Raw genomic sequence first — 16,887 nt, forward strand, 5'->3', positions numbered from 1 at the left:
GAAATTGGATTGGAAGAATAAATAAAGAATTTTCAATGTCACCTTTTCTTGGGCACAGTAGTATAATTTTGTTTTTCTAACAAACCTTATGTGTCTGTCGCTATAGGCGTTATATACAGTACTTTATATGTATAAATAAAATTGTTTAGATTTCGATCCTCAGGTTGACGTTTTACACCATAAAGTGTTTCGCTGGCTTAGATTCTTGCGAGTTGCAAGAGTTTAAAATGTTCGGTTGCCGCCGAACTTCCTGACTTGTTACTTTTCATTTCTGTCATCATTTTAGTTTGACTTAAAAACGAAATGGCATCCTAAATTTATATAAAAAATTCCCACGTTGAAATAATTGCCTTTTTTAAAATTTCTTTCTTGGTATCACTACTTTCTGTTGCTACAATAAATATATAGATAAACATGAACATTATTGTGACAAGTCTTCCTAAGAAATATACAAACAGACGCCACTAAACAATTAAACATTTTTGTTTACTTTCATCTGTTGTTTTTTCGTGGTGGCAGTATACTTTTCACCTGTTTGCAATTTCCAAAGCTTTAAGCCCTGGTAAATTATTTACAATTTGCACAAACGTTGCCTACAATTTGGCGCAATGGAAAATTATATCAAAGACAAACACCTAATATCGAATGAGTGAGCATCAGCAATTGGATTTACTGTTAGAATACGAAAAAAATTGTAGATTTTAATTTTCATAATTTTAAACAGTTTATTTTTTATATATTTCTTAGAAGTGTAGGCACATGTAAATAATTTTAAATATTATATTTTCTCACATATCTCCACTTTGTAAATTTTCCAAAATGTTTTGCTTTGAAAAACTCAATTAAAAACTTTGTTACCGCATCGAGCAAATCAAGTAAAATGTAGCAAACCAAAACTGTACACGAAAACTATGCCACTAAATATTAAAAACAAATATTTCTATTTCTCATCTTGTTCAATATTTGAAGGCTACTGCCAATCAAATCTTGCAACTATGCTATTCTAAGCTTCACTGCACTTGTACGTTTTCTTTGCGCAAATATTCACTTTCTCGAAACTCGCTCAGCTGAGAGCGTTACTGTTAAATGCGGGCTGGAAAAACACAACATGAAATTGATTAAAAACCAACATTTTGGCGAACAAGTGCAATAATACTTGCAACTTTAAATTTGAGGCAGCCGAAGAATTCACACGCACACACACATGCCCACAATCGAACTTTTTAACAGGCATAGGGCTTGTGAAAACTAATTTCGTTTATTAAAATAACTTCCGGCTAATCGGCAGCTGCAAATCGAAGCAAATCTACAGGCAGATTCTGGAGCAACAACAAAAAACAAGAAATACAACAAAAACGCATAGAAGCAGATGAACGTAAGCAAAATAGTTTCGCATATCTTTGTGTGCGTGCTTGAAAAAGCAGTAAGAGTAAGCGAAATCCTGCAACATTTACAATGTCGAATTTATAGCATGCTTTTAGGAGGTGAAAGCTCAACAACAGTTCGAAAGGTTGAACGCTTATGAATGTGCAATTAGAGTTGATTGCAAGCAATAAAATTATATAAACTGAAAAGTGAATGAAATTGATATACTGCCGTGCACGCACACACACACACACACACACAAATACAAATAAATATTTACAAATGCAAGTAAAATAATGCGTGCCATAACACTTAAAATGCACAATTGTTACAAGATCTGCTGATTGCTCAATGACAAAATATGTTTAATTTACTCAATTTGCACGTGAAAATTGAGCTGCTGCTGCCACAACTAGTGCATTGCATTCATATTTTCCGGCTTACAATAGAGGCGATTATGTGCTGAAGCCAAAGGTTATTAAAATCAGAAAATATTGCACAATTCATTTAAATATTGTATATGCGCAATCATGGCAACAACAATAATATTTTATTTACAAGCAAACATGTGGCATGCAACATTGTTGGCTGTCTGTATGTGTTTGCTCATGTAAGCAGGACAATCGCTTGCAGCGTTACCAAAATCTGTTGTGTTGCTGAAAACTGGCTGCTAAAATATGCAAAATACAAACCATTCGGTCTGCTATAAAATGCAAGGAAAATCAAAACGCTTGCCAATTATTGTGCAGGCCTGTAGGAAAGCGAAGCGTTGAAGGGGGAAAGTTTAAGCAAACTTTTAGCAAAACACTGTAAAAAAATTACAAAAATTAAAGTTGATTTGGATGAAGAATTAAAAAGATTCTACAAAACCGCTCTTCGTCGGGCATTAATGTAGGCTACAGGACCACTTTTTATTTTTAAGACACAAATGGTTGCTATTAAAGTAGCAGTAGACGTACGGCTACGAAGTCTAGCCTATTTCAGTGAGGTGAGCATTCGCTCCGACAGCAGAGCGGCAAAACTGCACTAAACTCGCTAACTGTGTGCTCAAAGTTAGTCAGGAGTGTCTATCCGAACTAGAAATAGCAACATCATCTACAGAGCCGTTTTATTGCCTGGTCTGAGCGGAATGCCTAGTAACTGCAAAGCCGAGCCGAGGGGAGGCACTCTTGCCCTGTTCACATCGGAATAAGCGCGAGTTGAATCAATGTCCTTCTTAGTTTCTAGCACGATGACCCTCTTTTCTGCGACTGCGAAATCCTCTTTGCATAGAGTAGAACGCCGAAGATCTACTGAAGTTTTAGCAAATACCATCATGTCAAAATAAAAGGAGTCCTCAATGAACATTGTCCAATATGTGCAGTAAGGATAAAAATCATAACAGACGCAAGTTGTCAAAATTGTAAAGAGAAACAAGAGGTAGAAACATGCAGATAGTTTTTCCTCCATTGCCCAGCCTTTGCAAAACTGATATTTGAAACATCTCGACAGTCTTACTTTCGACGAATCGGTAGACAAAGATAATTGTAGGTAAGAAAAAAGCTTGACGGATGCCAGTTGTAAAAGTTGTATGGAAGAAGCTGAAGTAGAAAAATCAAGGCAATTTTTTCCTCTATTATCCGGCCTTTGAAAACTGAGGTTGAAACACTCCGACAGTCCTACCTTTGGAGAATCAGAAGACATAGCCGAAACTCTCATTCGCCGCCTTAACAAATTTGCGATCAGATCAACAGGTTTCGTCTAATTGTGAGAATCTTTTGAAAAATTACATAGAGTTTTTCGGCAACATAACAAACCGGTGTTCCAAGCTATCCAAGCAAGATACACGTTAGGATCGATAGCTAACCTAACTTATAATTTCTTTTTATTTAATAAAGAAATTTTCCATTTACAGAGGTGGCAATACGAAATCATAATAGGAGATAATGATAATAAGTGCCAAATAGAAGAGAGAAAAGAGCCCAAAGTTCCGCAAAGTGAAAAAATTTGTTAGCGATGAGCATTGATCAGCCATCTAACCTAACCTAACCTAAGGGTCAAAAGGAGAAGACACTTAGGTTAGGTTAGGTTAGATGGCTGATCAAAAATCGCATTTGGTTTGTTTTATGTCGTCCTGTGTGAAATCATAGAAAAGAAGAACTCCTGCCTTCGAACTTATAAATTAGCAACACTCTTAGAAGCCAATACAAATTTGCACAGGCTTTTAATTTCCACTGCCGCCCGTTCGGTGCGATGTCTGAAGGTCAGTATGCGCTCTCAGGTGTTTAAGTCTTGATCTGCCAAACGCGGGACAGTCAAGACGGATGTGCTGAGTTGTTTCCAACTCATCTTCTTCCATACAGTTTCTGCAGATGAAGTCTGTTAAGATTTCCAACCTTATGGCATGGACGCCAATAGGGCAATGACCTGTTAAAGACCCCACGGTCTCACCTACCTTACGAGGACAAAGAGCTCATTAGATCTTGGGTGCCTTTCCTTGCAAGCTAATCAGCATTGCTATTTCCTGCGATTCCGCTATGGCCCTTTTGCCCTTTACTGTGTTGTCTTTGTAGAAGCAAATTAGAACTTTTAGTAAAGGGCTAAAGTATACAAGGAAAAAATTTGTTGTTAAAAACAGAGTACATCAAACAGAAAATGTCACAGTTAAACTCAGCATTGACAGCGAGGGATTTCCTTGCCGGTCTGCGCTTTCTACATTCCATAGACGGTCTTTCGAGTTAACTCATGCGCCCAGCATTTTGACCAGAAATTCCTCAATCAATGTTTCAATGCAAATCAAGCAGCAAATTGAAGACAACAAACCGCACCACACACATATACATACATATATATGCATATATACTAATAAGTATACAATGTGCATGCATACAAAAACAACTCGCTTCAGTTGTGGCGAAATGCGCAATACGCAGGGAGTCGATATACACTTCAATCGTTTTGCATTGCTGGCGCTGGCGAATTGTTTGATGTGGTTGCGCTTAGCATACTTTTGGGGAGCAGCACTGGCAGCGCGTTGGCTGTGTGTGCACAAATGCGAAAGTATATTACATTATGCATGTATGTGAGTTGGTTGGCATGGATGTGTGAGGATTTTAAGTTGCTTGCCACAAATTGCATGCTTTGCTTTGGAATTGATTGCCACAGAAACACACACACACACGCCGATATACTATTTAGAGTATATATGCGTGTACACTCCTCTGACCGCCGCGCCACCCACGACTGCTACAGCAGTAACCAAACAACCACAACAGCAACATAATATGCATAAACACACACATGCATACACCCGCACCCATACAGCCACATAATAATAGCAAACAATGCTAACAAAAGCAATTCGCTGACGAAGTTGTAAAGTTGTACTAGTTAGCCAATTGCTTGTGTTTAGATAGGGTCATGTTTTTGTTGTTATTGCTGATAATAATGCTGGCAATGTTGCTATTGTCGGTTACATTTTCAGCATTTTGCTGCGTTTATTATGCTCATTGCCAGTGACTCAACGCACAATCTCGCTGTGACTGCTGCTACTGTTGTTGTTGTGTTATTGCAACTGTTGTTGTTATTCCTACTGCTGCCGCTGTTGTTATTACTAGTGTTATTTTTGTTGTTGTTATTGTTATTATTTTTGTTATTGTTGTTGTTATTATTGTTGTTGATGTTATTATTGCTACTGCTGTTGTTATTGTTATTGCCACTGTTGTTGTTACTGTTGTTGTTGTGACATGTTATTCTTGCCGCTCGCTCTTCATCGAGTTTAACGAGCCAAATTACAATTCCAGTTTAAATATTCATGGTGAGCGCACACAAACACACACACACTACCTCACAAATCTAAACACACGGCGGTAATACACACACACATATAAAGTTTCCCATATGCTCATACTCATACAGCGGTTACATGTTCGCGCGCTCTCTAAGCCCCTTTCGAGTTATGTAAATTTGGTACAACACCTGAAAGCGCCCACAAAAGTATGCTATGTTTTTATGCAAGTTTTGTTAATGGAAAATTTCTTTGGTTGTTTGTGGCGGTAATGCAAATGTGCTTGGGAATGACTCTTTGAAAGCGTTATACACTTAGGTAAAACAGTGATTGTTGTAATCATATAACTGTAAAGTGAATGTAATGGCCTGAAGTGGAATGAACGGTGTGAGTTGGTTTGGTTAGGGAACTATTTCGGATTTGAACTAATACGAATGAGGAATAGGCAAAATAATTTAAATTACTTTAAGAAGCTTTGCTTAAAAGCTCTCAATATTGTTTTGCATGTAGGAAAAATAAACAAGCCGAACAATCACAACAATAATTCTTGAATTTGATTTATTTGATTATAGTTTGCAATATATAATAGACTTTTTTTGTGGAACATATGGCTTTAACTGCAAAATATTAACTGCATATAATGCTTTTCTTTCTATACACATATGTATGTATACACGTACGTACTTATTTTGAGCAAAAAATATGGCCAACGGTTGGTGTTGTGTAATTTTTAATCGATTTCAAATGAAAATTGCATTTAGTTTGCACTGAGAACAATAAGCTGCATATACATAAACGCATAATAGCAAGCAGATGTTGCTGTTTACTAAAATCTGCTGCGTTAATTAGTGATTCGAAGAAATGGAAAAAAACTGGAACATTCGATTTTCACAAGCTTCTCTTGAATGTTTCATCATATGTACTAGACAGGAACAAGTTGTATCCATGGCAATTGGTGGCAAATCTAATATATAAGTTGAATGAATAAGAACCCTCAAGAAAAAACTACTGTAGCTTCTAAAGACTCATTATCATTTGGTGTGGTCTGGCATTGCTATGGTCGAACAAGATTTCTGCTCAATTGCTTCTAGGCGATTGCTTGCTTAAGATGGTTCAATTGCTGACAGTACAAGAATCAGTCAAATTGCGTGAAACCGAGCGAAACTTTCCTGATCGTTAATTGCAATACGACCACGACCGCTTTCGATGGATGTTGACCCACTTATCAACACAACTTAGTAACCAACTGTTTCAGAAATGGATTAAATTAGTTGCGATTAGTAGCAATTCGAACATGAAAACTCGATCGATTAATGGTTTTTTTTTTCCATCACACATCGAACTTTTTTATATCCATAATAGCTTAATTTGAATGATTACAAGTGGCTACATGTACAATGCTCAGCTTCTAAGTGATCAAAACAGTGCATAAAGGACGGTTGAGCTTAGCGATTTTCATTACTTCAACGATATTTTCGCCTAGTGAGCTTCCAGAGCCTGCTTAATTTTTCTACGTATGAACATATGATTCTAACAAACCATTCAAAAGTGACACTTTGCAAGCTTTTGTCATTATAACTGACACACTTTCTTGATCATAACCTATTACTGCCAAATAATAAAAAACTGAAAGAATTGTTTTCTACGACTCCATTATGACAGTAAGTCTTTTAGTCAGCAAAAAAAAACCATTTACTTGCAAAAAATTTCCGAAGATCTGGTATTCAGTGATATGTAGTTAAGTAGTGAATCTTGAAACTCAAAGACCAAAGAACACTCAACACAAAAAATAATATTTATTGTCACTTCCAATTAACTAAGCTTACAGTTCCTTCAGATAACAAGTTCCAATTAGTATGAAAATATTAAAAAAAAAAACAACTTTAATTTGAATTCTCTGCGTTATATATAGAGAAATTACTAGGTATTTGGATAGAATGATAGCAAAGCTTCATTTCCTTATGTTAAGTTATATAAGATGGTTGCTGCTAAAATCACTTTATTTCTGAATACAACATCATTTAAATGGCCGCCACGACTTCTTTTGCTGGAAGGAATTCGAAGAACCAAATTTTCGAATAAATTTTCCACTAAATCAGGTCTTATGTCAAGAATTGCATGCTCTATATTGACTTCTAAGGCTTGAGGAGAGTCTGGTTTATTTCTAAAGACCAGGAACTTCAAATTACCTCACAAGAAGTAGTCTAACCCTGTTAAGTTACAACTTCTTGGAGGCCATGCAATGTCACAATTTCTTGAAATAATAAATAATCGAATCTCCAAACTCGCAATAAGTCCGTTGCCGCACGTGCTGTGTGGCTAGTGGCTCCATCTGGTTGGAACAAGTTTTTGTCAAGATGAACGTCTTCCAATTGCCGTCATTAAAAATTGATTATTATCGATCTATATCGCTCTTCATTGCCAGTAATGGCCTGATTCATTTCGAAAGAAGTTCGTACTGATGGCCCCCCAGACCAAAACCGGTACCAAACAGTCACTTTAAATGACTGCAATGGTCATTCATGAATAATTTGTGCATTTTCTTCCTACCAAAATCGACAGTTTTGTTCAGTTACTGCACCACTCAGATGAAAATGCGACTCAACGTGGAAGATGATAGTCGTAAAAAAAATCGTTATCGTTTTCAAGTTTATCCCAGGCAAAATCAGCAAATGCACGACGTTGCCGGTGGTCCAATGGCTTCTGTTCCTAAGTGGGAACAATTTGATACGGATGCAAGCCCAAATCCTTTCTCAAAATCATGTCATGTTGTGCTTTGAGACAGTCCCAGTTCTGGAGAACGTCATGGAATCAGCAAATTGCTGTCCTCAGCTACAGTTGCCTAAGCCTAGTATGTGGCTTTAAATCAGCAATCTTCATTTTCAGTTGGATATCGAATTTAAATGCGAACACATCAACCAAATATACTCGACTACAATCGAATTAAAGCTATCGGAACGTAACGTGGGGCTGACAATCACATTTCAATGATAATTTTACGACTTGGGCATCTGCATTTAATTGCGTAAAATAAAATGGAAATTGATGTGTCATTAAGTGTCAAATAAAAATCAAATATCAAACAGATAGACATAGACATTAATAAACTGGCAACTCCAGTGACTAATACACACACATACCCACACGCACAAGCGTGTACAGACTGGTGAGCGCAATGAACTCGACGCAAGCAATGACACCGGACAGCCAACCACCTTTGGCGACATCAAAAAGCAATCAACACACCACACCAAAGTGCCCAAAGCAGCCACCCGTGATGGCATGACGCAGCACTTTTGGGCACAAGCACTTACCGGCGTGTGTGTGTGTGTGTGTGTGTGCTGCAGAGTGTGGCTGCTGCGCTTGCTTGGCTGCTCAAAAAAGCATGGCGTACACAACAACAAACGGCAATTAGTTGTAATTTTACTACTAATTAACACCGGAATGCAATAATGAAATCACTACACAATGCGAGACAACCGAATTAAGGGCGTTGCCGACAAACTGCGCAAATAACGGACAGAGGGGGCCGCAGTGCTATAGAGAATACAATGAAACAAAGTTCATTGCATTGTAAGACATCTGGCTAGGGGTTGGTGTGCTGTAGATGTTATGAGGGTAGTTGGTTGAAGGTAAGATAAGTGGCATGTGATGCAAGTAAAATAGAAGTGCCCAATATACAATACAATAGATGCTTCAACCGCATAGAACACACACACACACTCACCTATGCATGCAATCTAGCAAAGTATTTAAATCAAGATCCAATTAAATGCGAGTAGAAAATGATAGCCACTTCTTGAAGTGACTCAGAGATTACAAAACGCATACTGGAGCTGGGCTTAGCAACACTCCAGCGCAGACACAGCACGTAAATAAATGCAAAGCACAATGCAATTTGTGCGAATAAAATCTGCTGTAAAACCAAAAGCTGGTACTACACTGCGTATGAGCAACTTGAAAGTGGCCAAGTGGAGTAGAGGAGCAATAAACTTGTGCGAAAAGTTGTTGTTGCATAAATATTGCATGTTGGTATGTATGCAATTTTCGACAGGCGACGTATGAGCCGACAGACAATCGTTTCTGCATGTGTGTGTGTGTCAGTATAAATAGAAGAAGCCATAACCATCAAGTAAACTCTAATAGACATTTACGTCAGCCGGCGAGGCGAACAAGGCAGATAGTAAGATTGTGTTGTGATGCTGGCGCTGTCACTATTTGCACCCCTCCTGCCTCGATAGCAGATCTTCATATAGATTAGTGGTTAGCAATCAGCAACGTACATTACTGAAGAAAAATGCACATAAATTCTGCTGATTGTTGTATATAGTATTTCGGATTGTCGTTGTAGTTTTCATTGTTGTTACCTTTTTACTATTCCTGTTGTACTTTTAGTATTTTTGTTGATTTTTGCGGGGTTGTTCTTGGATTTTGGTGGTTATGTTGTTGTTGTTGTACTTCCTAATATTGTTTTTTTTGGCGTCTTTGTTGAAATTCTTGGGTTTGCTGTTGTATTTCTGAAGTTAGTTGTTGTTGTTGTATTTTGGTGGTTATGTTGTTGTTGTTGCACTACCTAATGTTGTTAATTCTTGTGTCTTTGTTGAAATTTTTAGCTTTGTTGTTCTGTTTCTGAATTTTTTGTTGTTGTTGTATTTTGCCGTTTTGTTGTTGTATCGCCTTTGTTGTAAGTGGCGTAATGCATTTCAACCCTCCAAAAAAATAATACTACTCACATGAAAACATGCAAGCAGTTGGTGTGGCAAGCAACATATTCGCACGAACTAGAAATATATTTCATTGAGCGCATATGTTTAAATGTACATATGTGTGCGTGTGTGAGTGCCTTGACTGGCTGCTTCGTCAATATGCATGCCATAGAAATGTGCACACGTACGAATTTAATCCTTAAATGCGATGGTATTTGGCTTTTTCATTTTTGCTGTGCTTCGTGTTGTTGTTGTTTTTATATTTAACTTCAGCTGCGGCACCCCAAACTTTTTTCGGTCACTAATAGCTACTACAAAACGTTCGCCTTGCATACATAATTGAAGATTTTAGCAGCAGTTTAAGCGTGGCCGGCGAGGGGGGCGTGTTTTAGACAGCAGCAACAATATGAAGGCCATAAGTGAGCAAACAACGGCAATCAAAAGTGGGAGGGTAGTGACTGGGAGTGGTGGCTGGTCGATTTAAGCGATTTAGTTTTGTTGTAATATGGTGTTTTTGTTGTAGCGTGTTGTAGTGTGTCATTGTGTTGTCCCGTTGCTGACGGGTGCCCCTGCCTGAAGTAGTTGCGAGGAGTATGGGCAGTACATTTCCACACGCTCCACAACCGATGCAGTCAAGCAATCCACAACAAGCCGTTCCGTTTGCCATGGATTTTTGGTTAAATTAAATTTACGAGCTCATGCAATTTAGCTGGCTTACGAAGCGTAAGTGAGTGATGAACGATTCGTAGAAGGAGCGAGTGTGGAGAAAAGGAACGAACAGAAATTTAGAGCGCAATATAGTCAATGGTGAATGGTGGGCAGGCGGCATGCATGGCTTGTGTAAGTGAGCGTTAAAGTGCACAAATTCGTTTCACTTCGTATGATATGCATAAACTCATATGTTAAGTGAAGCATACTAAGAGCCGAGCACATTCTCTTTATCAAATTATTTGCCGACTCAACTCCTTTACACATTCTAAAAATTAACTGTATTATTTTAGCTTAAAAATTTAATTATGTTGATTAAAAGTTTTGAGAAGTAAGGAGAAATTTAAATCTCTACTTTTACTTTGAAAGCCTAGGCACTTTTTCTGAGAGAGAGTTAACTCTTAAAGTTCTTATTGATTGGCATGCTTGCATGTGACTAGAAGATAAACTCATGCGTAATAATTATATGAGATAGATGTGGAAGTATTGCTTTTCTAAGTCAAATATGCCTTTTTCAGAAACCAAAGGGTATATTTATGAAAGCTACAAAAATTAAAAGAAAGCTTTCCATCAAATAATAATGACTTGAGAGCACGCTCATGTACTCCCAAAGATAGCAGATATTAGACTAAATCCACTACTAGTTGAATATACCCTCATCTACTGTGATTAAACTAACCTAGATTGTGGTACATTAGTTTTTTAAGACCGTTAGAGTTCCCAAAGTCAGATAAACAAGCGATTTCTTGTTTCTCTTTATTCGAGTGGATAATGTTTGTATGTATGTTTTAACTCTATGCTTTTTAAGAATGACTGCCTATTAGGTGAAGGATCTCAAGGCACACGTTCTTATGTAAGCGGCACAAATCAGTATTTTTATTGGTTCACATCCTATGTACTCGTAGAAACTCTTTTCATTTTATTTAAAAATTCCCGACCAAGCATTACTGAGATCAATTTACACCAATTACATGCAAGAATGATTATTATCTTAGAATATCAGCTCAAATTAAGGGTACACTTAAAGAATTCCATTAAAACTAATTCACTTGTTTCATAAGACAAAGATTCAGAGAATTTTAAATGATTTTAAGAGAAGATTATTCAAGGTATGCTCGACACTACCTAGGGGTTCTGCCACTCTCTCATGCACTGGTGCTACATACTACTGTAATAACAATTCTGTTCTGCGGTGCAGTAGTATGGTGGACAGGCGTAAGGAAATTTGCCAACCTGAAGCCAATGGAAAGGATTCAAGAGCACGTTGCGCTGTGGGAACTTTAGGAACAAGTCCAATAGCAGCTCTTGAACTGGTACTATACCTGCCACCTCTTCGCTGAAAATTACGACAATTTTCATATAGAACTTTCAGGGATAACTCGGTGTATAATGGCGGTTGAGCAAACACTGACTACAGGATCCCACTTTTCAACTCGGAAAAAAGGTTCAAAGGAAACATAGAGAATGATGGGTATGTTAGGTACGCGCAATGCTCTAAACATCTATACAGATTACTCAAAAATGGAAGATGGAGTTGGTGCGGGAATATACTGTCCAGATTTAGGTATTAGGTAACCTTTAAAGTTGCCAGACTACTGCAGTATATTTCAAGCTGAGGTCTTTGCTATTGCGAAAACCGTGGACAGAAGCATGGTAAAGAAAATCAAAACCCGATGGAAAGAGCTATCTGGGTGCAAAAGTCATGTGCAAAACGGTAGATCGAAAGTACACAAAATTCCTATTAGCACTCAATAGAAGATACTTTAGGAACATGATGGGAATACAAACTGGTCACTTTCTGATCACAACACACGCCCGCCGGATGGGGCTGACAGAACGAGTGGACTACAGGAACTGTCTAGAGCAAGGTACTACGAAAACAATGGTGCATCTCTTCTGCACTTGTCCCGCATCGGCAAGACTACGCTGTAAACATCTGGGATCCCCACGGTATGATACACTGGAGTAGGTTTTGAAGTGAGGCCGCAGAGTATGTTAAAATTCGGATTTATATTTTTTTGATTAAGTTACGCCTTTACGACCTATCCATCGTCCTAGCATTAGTACATAATATCGAATACGAACTATTTTAAAAACGAACATACTCACTATAACAATAAAAAAAAAAAAATTAGGTTAGGATTTTTGGGAACAATTCTCGTGTGTGATATCCGTAAGTCTATGGTACGAAGCGACTAAATAGCACTGGACATGCCTACGTTCCTTTCAGAAACCAATTTTTCTACCTCTCAAATATCCCACAGCAACACATATGCCAATTTCATAGCTATCATTTAATCTAATCTTTTCATTTAAGTTTTCAATCATCGCCAAGCAAGATTTGTTGCTAGTTTGATAATAATAACTTCAATTTCGCATAATAAACAGATCAAAGCATAATGAAGGGTACAGTCAAAGAACACGAAAACGAAGAGAACTCTCAACTACTCCCACTCGTGCAAACTACTTTCGTGCATAGACAGTCGCACTACTTCTGGGTATATTGCCTTCATTTCCGTATAACTCGAGTGATGTGAGCAGTTCAAGGACTTTCATGTAACAAGCTGGTTATGATTTTTGCCAACACACGGCGACACAATAGCTCCCACGAGCTTTACTCTTTCGTATTTATGCATAGAAACGTACATGTATGAAGAAGATTACAGGGTGAATGAAGCATATGCTGGTTTTTTATTGGAAATTAAAATATCTTTTCTTATTTTTATTGTAGGTATATTTCTATATAAGAGTATTCCATTCGTTATGGTACAGGATTTCATTCATATGTTTCCTCGGCTTTTATCTTAATAGTAAACCTTCCAACCTCAGTGGTGAGTTTAGCTTTATATTCCGAATGGTGCACCAGCACGCTGTTCAATCTAACCGCCGGGACCGTTAATAGACCCTCAAAAGGTTTTTTGAGGTTGACAGAGAAAATTGTCGAGCTGATCAATAAAAAAATAGTTAATCCGGCGGCTATATTACAGGAAACACTCGCCGATTAAGTTCATGTTCTCCAATATCGGAAACAGAAAACCTTTTATCCTGATTTTTAGAGAAAAATCTCGATATAGTACCAACTCAAAAAAATCCCTTTCACATAGCGTACATCGATTTTCAGATAACAAGTTTTCTCAATCCAAAATTCGACAATTTATGACTTCGCCTGATGGCATTGATAGACAGCAGCATCTGAACCACCCTGTCTCTAAAAATTGGTGAGATTTGTAGATATATCCACCTTCAAGTGCTCACCAGCGACTGGAAAGAACGGTTGTAGTTGAAAAAATTTGCATATTTATGAAGAACAATTGGCTTTCCTGTTGCCGGCGTAAACGTAGAACGAAAATCGTAAAGTAAGGCAGCGAAGTAATGAAGAAGGGACCGAACAGTAAGGCAGTCAGTCAGCAAACGCTTTGTTGCATGGCTTTGAAACAATTTGCCTAGCATAGCCTAGTTGTAGGGAATTTAGAGCGCCACAAAGCAGCAGAGCAATAGAAAGAGAGGGTATGGGTAAAAATAGAAGAGGAGGAAACTAGTTGTTATACAATAATAATAACGGAATAGAGATCAAATAAGTAAATGGGGGGAAGTATATAACAAATAGCAGCAGTAAGATAATGTAAAGCAACAAAGTTGACTTGAACAGCGTAGCATGTGGCAGGGTCTTTGACTGCGGAGGTGAAAGGCGGTTGGCTGGGGCACAATAAATACAAAGGATATTCAGATTTCAGCATAAAATGCGTAATCTCTGCAGGCTGATTTGCAAAATGTAAGCAGAAGCAGCAACTGTGGAAGCCTTACAAGTAGTACAACAACAGCAGCAAGGCAGTAAAATTGACAGTCATGGCTGAGGAGTAGCAAAATTCGTAGAAAACTGCAATTTTGCCAGCAAAGCAGTAGCAGCAGCGCTCGAAGTGGCAGCTGTGGAGATTTGTGATATTTAAATTTGTCGTATGTCGTACACTTGCACCTCCGTTTACTGCTCACCAATCACTCGTCTCGGTGCTGCTGTCACTCAAGCTCGGTTGCAAGCGTCGGCAGGCTGTGCGTGTTTAGGCGCTTAGTTGCTTGGCTATACTAGCAGCTAGCTACTAAATTGTCAGTAAAATGCAGAGAATGAAATTGTGGAAATAAAACTTTGATGTGTATTGCTAAGCGAAGAAATCCAGGCCAAGTGTCGCCGAGGCAAGTGTTGTCTCCCCTCTCCATTAATAGAGTGAGAGCGCTCGTTGCATTGTTGACTGCAAACGTTAGCGGATTTCTTTCTTTGTATTATTTTTATTTCATTTTTATGCTTCTTTAGATTGTTCGTCTAAAGGCATTGTTGTTGTGCTGCAAATTAGAATGCATACGTCTGTATTAGTGTAAGTAGCTGCAGGCTTTTTGGTAAGGAAATGAAATTAAATTAAATGCAAATTCCTACATTGTAGTCTAATAAATGTAAAATCATTGCAACAACATAACGTTGGTATTAGGAAAGCGAAATTTTTGAAGGGCGGCAGTGCCTAAGGTTAAGCAATGGACAAATAAAATTTTCAAATAAAAAGTTAGAGACGTCATAGATCACGACGGTCAATTATATAAGAAACAAAATTGAAAAATTTGAATAGTTTAACTTTGATTATTTCATAACACGTGCTGGACTAAGGTCCAACAATTCAGTAGCGCACCACAAGAAGCCAACGAAGCTCCTACCCGTTTCCATTCTGCAGTTATTGAAACTGTAGTATCTGTCCCAGGAAGCTCATCAGCATCAAACTTGCAGTTTCCTTCAAGTTTCAGCTTTGCAGTGATCAAGAAGTCAAAACTGGAGCTGGTGGAAAGTTTTCGAGAATGTACTCCACGAATCCTCCCAAAAGCTTTGCTCTATCCGTAATATAATTCACACACCCCCTCCTCTAGTGAACTTCTTTTCCCTGGAGTTGGGTTTCCACGAAAACTTTCTGTCTAGGATGAACACTACCAAGTCTGGTTCAAAGCTACTTTTCCCAGTCCTAAAATGTCGAAAGAATGATCGCTGGAAAAGTCCAACACCTTTTATGAGGCAAAAAAAGCAATCACAGTCCAAAATTGTTAGAGAAAATCATCATCATCATATAATCGATGTATCACTGTCGATGGCAAACATTTTAATTTATAAAATTTAAATTTGCCGGAAACGTTATACTATATTTTACTTGAACGGAATACGAACTTTTTAGTTCACCTATGTATTATGTTAACTATACTTACAGCTAGTTCATGCCATATTTTTTAATTAAAAAATTATGTAAATTATGTGTGTTTTTTTCTTTCTAGATTAAATACAAAAATTACTAATTCCCGGACTGGTAATAAATCAGCTGCTTTTAATAAGGTATGTATACTTTGAGCACGTGAAAACTGGCAACAATGCATTTCAGAAGAGAACTTCATTTTGCAGCTGAAGAAATCATAATTTATATAAATATTTTGAGTTGTTCACGAAAGGAAAAACACCAAGTACTTTATTGTCCTAAGTATATATAAGCATACAAATAAATTAGTAACCAAACCGAAAGCAGTTTATTTAAGAGTTAAATTTGTTATACTAAAGCTGAAAAAAGCATTATACAATTATTTAGTGTTGTTAACGAAAGAAAGCCAACCAATTTATAAACTCATAAGCATACGAATGAATTAGTAGAAATATTTTCAGCGCTTTAAAAGTGGCAACAGTGCATTTTAGTGGTGAAGCTGAAGAACTGAAATTAATGTAATAATTCAGTGCACTTCTTGTCAAAAAACCCCCCAAACACTTTAAGAACACGTTAATGAAATAGGAAGATAATCAAACTGAACTACATAAAATATCACCTCAAATCAAATTTCCGTTAGTATTAGCCACAAAACTTATTATGACACGCTGTTCAAGAAATGAGTGCAATTTATTTGCGAAATTTCAACAAATCTCGGACTTAACCGCTCATTTCACTCACAACCCAAAACTCAACTTACAGCTAGTTCCACGCTGACATAATGTCCTGTGGTGCCGAAACCTGCACGAGCACACCATCAAAGCAATTTCAAGCGCACGTTGGCTCACCTTTTCCTCGAACACCTTTCTAAGTTTTAACGTGTGCGCTATTATTCTCGCATACTTTATGCTCATAAGCTCTCAAATGTATTGTACACACACGCACACACATGCGCGTAATCCGTAATAATTAATTTAGCATCACATTTAATCCTGCGCTCACACTGTCAACAACTTTAATGCGCTTTTTACTCAACACTTGAGCATGAAATTACGCTTAGCGTCGCGGTGCGAAATGATTACAGCGCGAAATTCCATTTTGAACTCACGCAAAATTGCTCACA

General features: G+C 37.7%; 1 protein-coding gene and 1 long non-coding RNA gene across 2 annotated transcripts in view; one reads left to right on the top strand and one right to left on the bottom strand.

The window, feature by feature from the left end:
• LOC126751768 (protein timeless homolog) overlaps positions 1 to 16,887 on the bottom strand; it is a 571,553-nt gene that overhangs the window by 228,514 nt on the left and 326,152 nt on the right. The window lies entirely within an intron of this gene.
• LOC126751789 (uncharacterized) overlaps positions 1 to 16,887 on the top strand; it is a 76,149-nt gene that overhangs the window by 9,079 nt on the left and 50,183 nt on the right. The window contains exon 2 of the long non-coding RNA XR_007665924.1: positions 15,847 to 15,904. This is a non-coding gene — a long non-coding RNA (uncharacterized LOC126751789). The remainder of the gene's footprint in view (positions 1 to 15,846; positions 15,905 to 16,887) is intronic.

This window comes from Bactrocera neohumeralis, chromosome 2 (genome assembly GCF_024586455.1).
Source record: "Bactrocera neohumeralis isolate Rockhampton chromosome 2, APGP_CSIRO_Bneo_wtdbg2-racon-allhic-juicebox.fasta_v2, whole genome shotgun sequence".
Lineage (NCBI taxonomy): Eukaryota > Metazoa > Arthropoda > Insecta > Diptera > Tephritidae > Bactrocera > Bactrocera neohumeralis.